Below are 8,909 nucleotides of genomic sequence, written 5' to 3'. Positions count from 1 at the left end.
ATTAAATTAAATAATTGAAATAGAGATTTGGGACCAAACCCTCAGAAATTAAAACCTTTCATGTCTAGGGCTAAGGCAACTTCGAACTTGGCTAGGTGTGTCTAGATCTTGTGAATGCGGAATTTTGTAGAGAAAGCTAGAGAGAGTAAAGAATTCTTAAAAGCTAGTGAATAAGAAAAATAGATAATTGATGATATTTGATGATTTTTTGATAATTGAAAATAGAGGTTTTAGGAGGCTATATATAGAGATAATCAGCCAAACGGATAGAAAAACAAATCAGAGTTTCGACGAGAATAAAACAGGTTAGCGCCAGACGCTGAACATTAGCGCGCAGGCGCTAGCATTAGCACCAGGCACTAATCCCTTTCGTCAGGCGCTAACAATTAATTTCACGCGTTTTCTTAATTCTGATAAAATTTAGCCGTATAGAAGGGCAAAATCGTATTTTCCTTAAAAACATTCTTTTATTCTGATTAAAACTCTAAACAATCAACCAAAGTCAATTTATCAATGGTAATTGGATTAGAAATAAAAAGAACCTTCTACAAGAATCTAGAAGACTAAAATCAATTCTAATTGCATTAGGAATGATAAATCCATATTAGGAATTGAGTTTGGAGAAACGCAAGTTTCAAAAACAAAAGTCAAGGTAGCGACAGGGACGGAGAATGATCCAGAACGTTCTGCGATCCTAAATCACTCTTTTAACATCGATACCTGCAAAACTAGAGTTAGTTAAACAGAAAAAAGAGTTAAGAAACACGTATCTTGCACCGTTGAGCACACGTCTCTGGGAGTAACCGATTTGTTGCTGTATTTTTGATAACCTTCCGCAAGCCAGGGAACACCATCCTGCTGTTTGTTTTGACGAACTTCTGCAAGCTAGAGAATGTCGCCTGAAGACTGCTACGCTTGTAACTGCCTCCAATTCTGCCATGATAGACTTCTACAAGCTAGAGAACCCCATCGAAGATTGCATCGCTTGAAACCACCTTCTAACGCTTTGTGACCATCTTCCGCAAGCCAGGGAACACGATCGAAGATAACTTCGCTTGAAATCACCTCCAACTGTTTGTGACAACTCTCTGCAAGCTAGGGAATGCTGTTGAAGATATCCTCACCTAAAGCTATCCTCATTTGTTGCGATAATATTCCGAGGAAAATTACCAAAGACCTACGCTTGTCGATCTTTAAAGCTCGCTTGAACTTTGCTTCCGCTATATAAGTACGTCGGTGCCTTCTAAATTGTGAACCAATATGTCGGTGCCTCTGCTGTATGAACCATTATGTTGGTGCTTTTGCTATATGAACCATTATGTCGGTGCTTTGCGATGAGCCAATGCTTAGGCGCTTTAAGCTAAGTGAGACGATCATTCATCTGGTCGATCACTTTATGCAATTGTAATCAAGCCGATTACTAAATCATGTCAAATTGCTTAGAGGGGATAACTGGCGTACCAAGGAACCCAAAATTGTTGTAAGAGGTCGAAGTAACCACACTGAGTGGCTGAACATTCTATCGCCGCTGAATTTCCACTGGCGCCACATATTTGGCTCTAGCGCCATGCGCTAAACCTTATCGTCTGGTGCCAAGGCCTGTCGCTTGGCGCTAGAGTCGGGATTTCTGTACACTACCTCCGTTACATATTATGTGCAACGATTAGACATTTTTCCTCTCTACTTTATGTCAAATCGTTGCACATAATGTGTAACGGAGGTAGTATATCCCTTTCTTCGTCCTTTTTGCTGCTGCTGCTTGCTTTTGCTCGAGAAAATTGCCGTTGAAGTTCAATTCACACGTTCTTGCTCGTTTCTCAACCGAATTCACTCAAATTTGTTAAAAATAAAAGCTTATTTCATCTACTTTCCCAATCTATGCAAGTTTTCTCCAAACTCACTCTGGTTTTGATGAATTTTGCACATGTTTATTCATGAATTTCTTCAAAATTTGAAACTTATAATTCTTAATTCACTTTGTTTGTCAAATTTTATGCCATGAAATTGCTCGATTATGTTTATATATTGCCTGGGGAGTAATTTGAGACTTTTTTTACTTAATTTGGTGAAGAAACGGACAAATCACCATTGTTGGACCTCTTAAGGTCGGGAATACAATGTGGCTTTTTCTTGGTGTTCTTGCTAGCAATTCTTGTCCAATTTGTCACAATAATTACCATAGTATTGCAAGAAATTATTTGATTGCTTGAAAAATGTCGTGTATGCTCAATATGAAATTGTGCACTGTTTTAGTACTACTTACTCTGTTTTTTTGCGAATATAGTATCATGCGGCTAGGCGAACCTTAGATACTATAGAACCTTAATTTATGATGATTTTGCACAATGTAGCATGGCTAGACAACGAGGTTCGGGTTCATGATCCCGAGACACACGACGGGAGCATGAGCCCGTAGAGGACGCCGAACCGTCCACTTCTCTTGGTCCCCTCTCTGAGTGAGATGAGCGGACTCATGTACTTCTCCCCCGTCCACCATATTTCTGAGAGGGTGCGACGTGAGATCACAGTTGGTAGGACGCGCTACCATGGCTCAGGCTGCGATACCCTAGGCGACCTGTACAAGATGCATATCATTGTCGATGGAGAGGTGAGACTTCTTTGGGAATCTTGCGGGTTGACTGCACTGTTTGAGACCTCAGAGGCCATGATTACCTCTAGCGGGGGTCACCACGTGGCTCGTGCTCTGGTGTAGTTCTTTTGGGACACCACCAACACTTTCCACTTCCCTTGGGGTGAGATGATGGTCACCCCGACCGACTTAAGTCTCATTACGAGACTGGAGTTTAGTTCTACTGTGCTGCCGTTTGACAACGAGATTAGTATCTTCTCTCCTGAGGTTGAGGAGCTGTTGGGATTGATTGCTGTTCAGGCTCGTGCTAAGGTAGAGTCGACTCAGTTTAGCGCTAAAGGCATTCGCCGATTGGCTCTGGCGGCAGCTTTCGAGGATGATGTGACCACCCGAAAGCAGCAGGTACGTATCTTTGTGCTTATCTTGTTGTCAGGGATGTTTTCCCTTAACAAGGGTAGTAGAGTGCTGCTTTACTACCTACCTGCGGTCCATGATCTTCACTTGATCGGGACTTATGACTGGGCCAGCTTGGCCTATGCTGACTTTGTTCGAGCGGTACGAGACTCGTGTCGACATCGGTCCTTCACGGGGAACGTCGCTCTGTTCGCCTTCTGGAGAGTAGTAGAGGTATACTTTATCTCCCATAAAGTTTAGCTCTAAACTTTGGTTAGCACTTGCTGATACTTTTTTCCTTTTCTAGATCTGGTTCTACGAGTACTTTCCTTTAGTTGCACTGGCGAGACCGTCGCTGCGCAGGTTTCTAGTGAGTGCCTGTTGATGAGGCCGCCGGGCTGAGATGTCTACTGCTTATGTCCAAGATCAGATCATCTCGGTATGGTTCTTTATATTGTTAAACACTTTTGTATTACCTTTTGTAGATTCTTATCTCATAAGCGTTCTTTGCAGGAGCCTAACGTGTAGTACCGGCCATGGATCAACTTGGTTGTCCCTGGGTTAGCTGCGCAGTATACCGCCGAGCGTCGCTACTTCATAGGGACATATGGGGCGATTGCATATCTTGGAGAGAGGGTTGCCATTCAGCATTCCTCAGACACTTTTGTCGTTCCTGCTTCTCCACCGTGTCATATGTTCAATGGCGTGAGGCTGGTGAATATGTTAGAGAGAGATGGTACCCCTTGGCAATCTTATACAATCCCTGGGCGGTGCTATGAGGTGGAGCTGCTGCTAATGCCTCTGTTAGCTCCAACCCCTGTTCTAGTCGAGGAGGTGGCGGCATGATTTCCATGTTTTACCTTTTGTTAAGTAGCACCCAAGTGATATCTTACTGACTTTGATTTGCTTTCGTCATGCGAGACCTACTGAGTTCGTGCCACCTCGTATGTCCACCCATTATTAGGGGACATACGGGCCGATTGAGGAGATGATTCCTTTGGCTCCCGAGGATGAGCACTTCGTGGAGCGGTAGATTCCTCGTCACCAGACTCGGGTAAGCTTTATTTATTTTCAATTTTGTTCATGTATGTTATGCATTGTTACTGACTAAATTTCTTTGACTGTTATCGCGCGAGTGATCACGGCGATGGCACGGTGTATAGATGCCTTCCGGAGCCAGCTCATTCGGATGAGGAATGTGGCTTCGTGTCGTCGCGACGACGCCATTCAGAAGGTAGTTTTCCTTTCTGCATTATTGCTTCTATTTTGATTGTTTTTGACTTAGTTTCTTGTTGCAGGGTCAGCCCATTCCTTCTCGTACCCGGACGAAACTTGAGGTGTGGAGAGACCCGGCGAGGTCTAGCTCGAGACGTTGCCGTACTGGCTCTGGCGGTTACGGTGGTCGTTCTGAGGCTGCTCGGACCGAGGCGGTGGAGGGCTCGGGCTCTTCATCTGAGGGTGCACATGTTGGGCTGGTAGGCCAGGGAGAGGCTACCACGGCTCTTAGAGGTAGTTGGATATACGAGGTCGGCTTGTCATCGCATAAGCCTCCGCAGCCACAGCCCCAGGGTGATCTTGGATGGCGGGTCCTGAGCTGAGTTTTCCACCTCCCGATGAGACTGAAGCTAGAGCTGGTGGAGAGGTTACTCCTCGTACTACGTAGTTTTATGATTTGATGGGTGTCTCTCATCATCTGCGTCCTTCGGCACCGTAGTTTTTAACTGTGCTTTTTTTATTTTGACTTTGTTTAGAACTTTTCCTTTATTAGACTCATTTATTAGACATATTTGTATATACATACCACTATTAATTTATTAATTTAAACATTTATTTATTATATTATGTGCATGTTTATGTGTGCAATGAATTGTGATAATTAATAGTTTTGCGCAAAAAATTCGTCATTTTTATTATTGATGGAGGGCATCCGACTTTCTCCCAAAAAAAAAAAGAAAATACAAATAAAAATATTGGATTTACAAAAAACATAAAAATTAAGTCTAAGTAAAATCCAAAAAATATAATTAATATAATTGATATACTTAATTAAGAAAAGGGAATAAAAAGGATAAAAGATTGTAAAGCCATTGTTCAGACTCGAATCAGCCAGAAAAACGCGGTTTTTGAAAAGCTTGTATGATAAGACACGTCAGCGCCATCAGGCGCCACGCGTGTTGTGTTAGCGCCAGACGCTAATTCTTAGCGCTTGGCGCCATGCTCTGGTGTTAGGCGCCAGGGTCTAGCGTTAGGCGCCAAGGTCTGGCGTCTGGCGCTGATGAGCGTTGACTCCGAATCCTTTTCGGATTGAAACTGTGCCGATGTTGTGTATAAATAGCCCCCTGATCTGCCGATTTTCTTCACAATTTCATCAGATTAAATATAGTCTTAGCTTTTAGAAAAAATAAATAATCATGTCTTTAATCACTAAGAGTTTTACCAACTTCACTTATTAATGGTATTGGTCTCTAACTGCCAAGGAGAGAAAAGAATTAGACTTTTTTCATATGGGGGGTATTTATGGTGTCAAAGGGGTAGATCTTGATATAAACTTCATTCATACCGCCTTAGAATATTTGGATGTGGATACTCATTGTTTTAGACTAGGGTGTGATGAAATTAGCCCTTTGTCGGAAGAATTCGGTGCTATCTTAGGCTTCCATGCATTAATTCTTGCAGTAATCCCTAGAATAAATGAATATTATTATAAGGATTTTGAGTGCTTCTTTAATTTAAAAGACAAATATCTAACAAATATAGTAGATGGTAAATGTAGACACCCATTTGTGTCTCCCCAAAACCAAACCCGGTGATGAGTACCTGTCACGTCGAATCATAATCGAATGAAGTGAAAGTGTGGAAAGTCTAGTGTTGCAGATAGTTTTAATTTCTTTTCTTTTCTCTCTATTTTTCAAAATCTATTTTAATAAAACAGCCAATCCAATTTGGTTGGTCCATATTATGGGTCCAATAATGTTGTAGTTGGATGGGGCTTGAAAAAAGCTTTCCAACGGTATATTTTAAGCCCAATTCCGATTAATAATGAGGAAGTTATGGCCAAATTACTAAACTAGGCCCAGTTTGAGCCTTATATGCGGCCCAATGATCTAGAGGAGGGCCTAATATGGATTTATCATTCCTAATTCAATTAGGATTGGTTTTAGTCTTCTAGATTCTTCTAGAAGGTTCTTTTCATTCCTAATTCAATTAGCATTGATAAATTGACTTTTGTTGACTATTTAGAGTTTTAATCAGAATAAAAGAGTGTTTTTAAGGAAGATACGATTTTTCCCTTCTTTACGGTTAAATTTTATCTGAATTGAGAAAACGCATGAAAAAATTAATTAGCGCCTGACGACAGACATTAGCGCCTGGCGCTAACTTCTTTTTTCCTCGTCGAAACTCTAATTTGTTTTTCTATCCGTTTGGCTGATTTTCTCTATAAATAGCCTCCTAAATCTCTGTTTTTCATCACCAACAATCATCATTTCTTATTCTCTCTAATTCTCTTCTCTCTCTTTTCTAAACCAACCTTTTTACAAACAAAATTCCACATTCACAAGATCAAGAAACATCTAGCATTGTTCGAAGTTGCCTTCACCATAGACGTGAAAGGTTTTAATTTATGAGGGTTTGGTCCCAAATCTCTCTTTCAATTATTTAATTTGATTGTTTGATTATTATTTTGCTTGATGTTACTAACGCGTGTATTTTGTTATTAGAAAGAGATACGAGGCATACAAGTAAGTGCTTTAATGGTTTTTTATTGATATTATGATGTAGACATCATGTATAGGTTGTTATTATGATTCCTAGCGTCATGTTAGGGTGTTTTGATCTTCCTAGTATCATGTTTAGGGTAACAACTAAAAAATCCTAATATCAAGTATGATTAAAAGTATGAAGCTTTTTATATTCTTTCCTAATATTTATGATTGTTAGTATCATGTTAGGGCTAAAGCTTTGATTTTTATTGATTAGTGACATGCTAGGGTTTGTTATTAATCTTGTTAGTATCATTGTTATGATTATTATTATTATGTTGCTAGATATTTTAATGTTATTGGTTGATCACGCCTTTTATGCATGTTTACACTAGGTGAAAAAAGGGGTTTGGCAGCGGTTCAAACCCGGTCTAAGGCACCGGTTTGAACTGCTGCCTAAGTGGGCGGTGCCAAAAACCCAATTTTTGGCATCGGTTCAAAACGGGTGCCATAGGGTAAAATAGGCACCGGTTAACCGGTGCTATATGCCCAATTAGGCACCGGTTAACCGGTGCCTTTAACTGCTCTCCCGCCAATTTTTTTTTGGTGGTAGCTATTTTAGGCACCGGTTGGTGCCTAACCGGTGCCTATTCACCAATTTTTTTTTCCAATTTTCGTGCAATAATATTAAAAAAAAAAAACCTGTTTCCAGCAATAATAATAACCTGTAATTCCAGCAATTATATTAAATATAATAATTAATAATATTATTATTATAATAACTAATAATAATAAAATTATTAATTATTACAATAAGATACAAAAATAATATTAAAAAGAAGAATTCAATTATATATATAGATATAAATATTCCGAAACGCAATACAAAAAAAAAGTTGCTTACATATCTTAATGTGGTCAACAAAGAAGTAAAACTGATGTCCGTCCACTCATGCTTCGACTTAATGTCGAAAAGTGTTAGCACGGCCGATAGTTTGGAGTATTTTTTGCACCCGGGATACAAAGGCTTTTTGGAAGCCTCCGATAATAACTCAAATACTTCACCTTCAACACCATGCCACATCTCATCCACTTGTTCATCCTCGACCTCATCCGCTTGATCATCATCGGCTCTTTCCTCACCATTTTCAACAATATAGTCATCATTCTCGTATTCCTAGTCCACATGAATCTCATTGCTTCTAACACGCACATCATTCCGATCAAGAACCCCACTGTACTCTCCACTTTCTCCGTGCCAAATCCACACATGGTATAATTGCCTAAACCCACGACATAATTACAATCAACACAAGGACAATAAAGGCCTTTGCCACCCAGTTTTCGTTGATAAGCTAAAGCCCTCTCGCAAAACTCTTGAACCCCATTCCAAAATTCCAATGTATCGCGTCTACCATACATCCAACCACGATCCTTCTCCATTTAGTAAATTGTACCTAAACATATATAGAACCATATAATTTATAATGTGTAAGTGCTACATATTTTATGTAAATCAAATTCAAGTACAAAACGTGAATATACCATTCATATAGTGAAAAAATGCATGTTTCCAAAGGGTCCTTATCACTCCAACCTAACCCATCCTTGAATGTCTACTCTCACTAGTGAATGTATGTCAAATTTCCAATTTTAAGGAAAATCCAGCAGCATTTCCCCTTAGTTCTCCAAGTACACGATGTAGATAATTAATTACCCACATATGTACCCAGAGAACATAGTGAGGAAATGGTAAGCCAAGATGTTCCTTAAAATCGAAAAGAAAACATACATTCACCACCTATGTGAGAGTACACATTCAAGAACAGTCCCAACCGGGGACTATTCAAGACTTTCTCCTAATGAGAAAGCCTTGAACGGGTATCTAGGCATATGATGATGCAAGTATTCTATATATTATTGTATTTATTTGCAATTCAACAATACACAAGTTGCAATTTCATGAATAAACTTTTATTAAATAGATAAATAGAAAGAAATATAGCTAAGTAAAGTTTATAAGCCATACCAATATAGAAACTACCCACTTAAGCTCAATATGTAGTCCTCAAGCTAATTAAACTCGTGCTTCAATTCACAAATCTGTTAAAAAAAAACAATATACAAAAATTAGGTTATATATAAGGTATGTACTATTTATTTCTCATAACATTTCAATTCACTAATTTATTTATAAGCTAAAACACATCATTCATTGAACTAAC

The 8,909-nt window shown here is 39.4% G+C and overlaps 1 long non-coding RNA gene across 1 annotated transcript; it reads left to right on the top strand.

Annotated features, from left to right (window-relative positions):
- Nucleotides 1-2,040: 2,040 nt before the first annotated feature.
- Nucleotides 2,041-4,923, top strand: LOC110728422. The gene is made up of 4 exons (XR_002512676.1): nucleotides 2,041-3,217; nucleotides 3,291-3,422; nucleotides 3,497-4,217; nucleotides 4,282-4,923. It is a non-coding gene; the product is annotated as an uncharacterized LOC110728422 (long non-coding RNA).
- The last annotated feature ends 3,986 nt before the right edge of the window (nucleotides 4,924-8,909 follow it).

The sequence above is a fragment of the Chenopodium quinoa genome, unplaced genomic scaffold (genome assembly GCF_001683475.1).
Source record: "Chenopodium quinoa cultivar QQ74 unplaced genomic scaffold, ASM168347v1, whole genome shotgun sequence".
Lineage (NCBI taxonomy): Eukaryota > Viridiplantae > Streptophyta > Magnoliopsida > Caryophyllales > Amaranthaceae > Chenopodium > Chenopodium quinoa.
The sequence above is the reverse complement of the archived record's forward strand: the minus strand, read 5'-3'. Positions and strand labels throughout refer to the sequence as shown.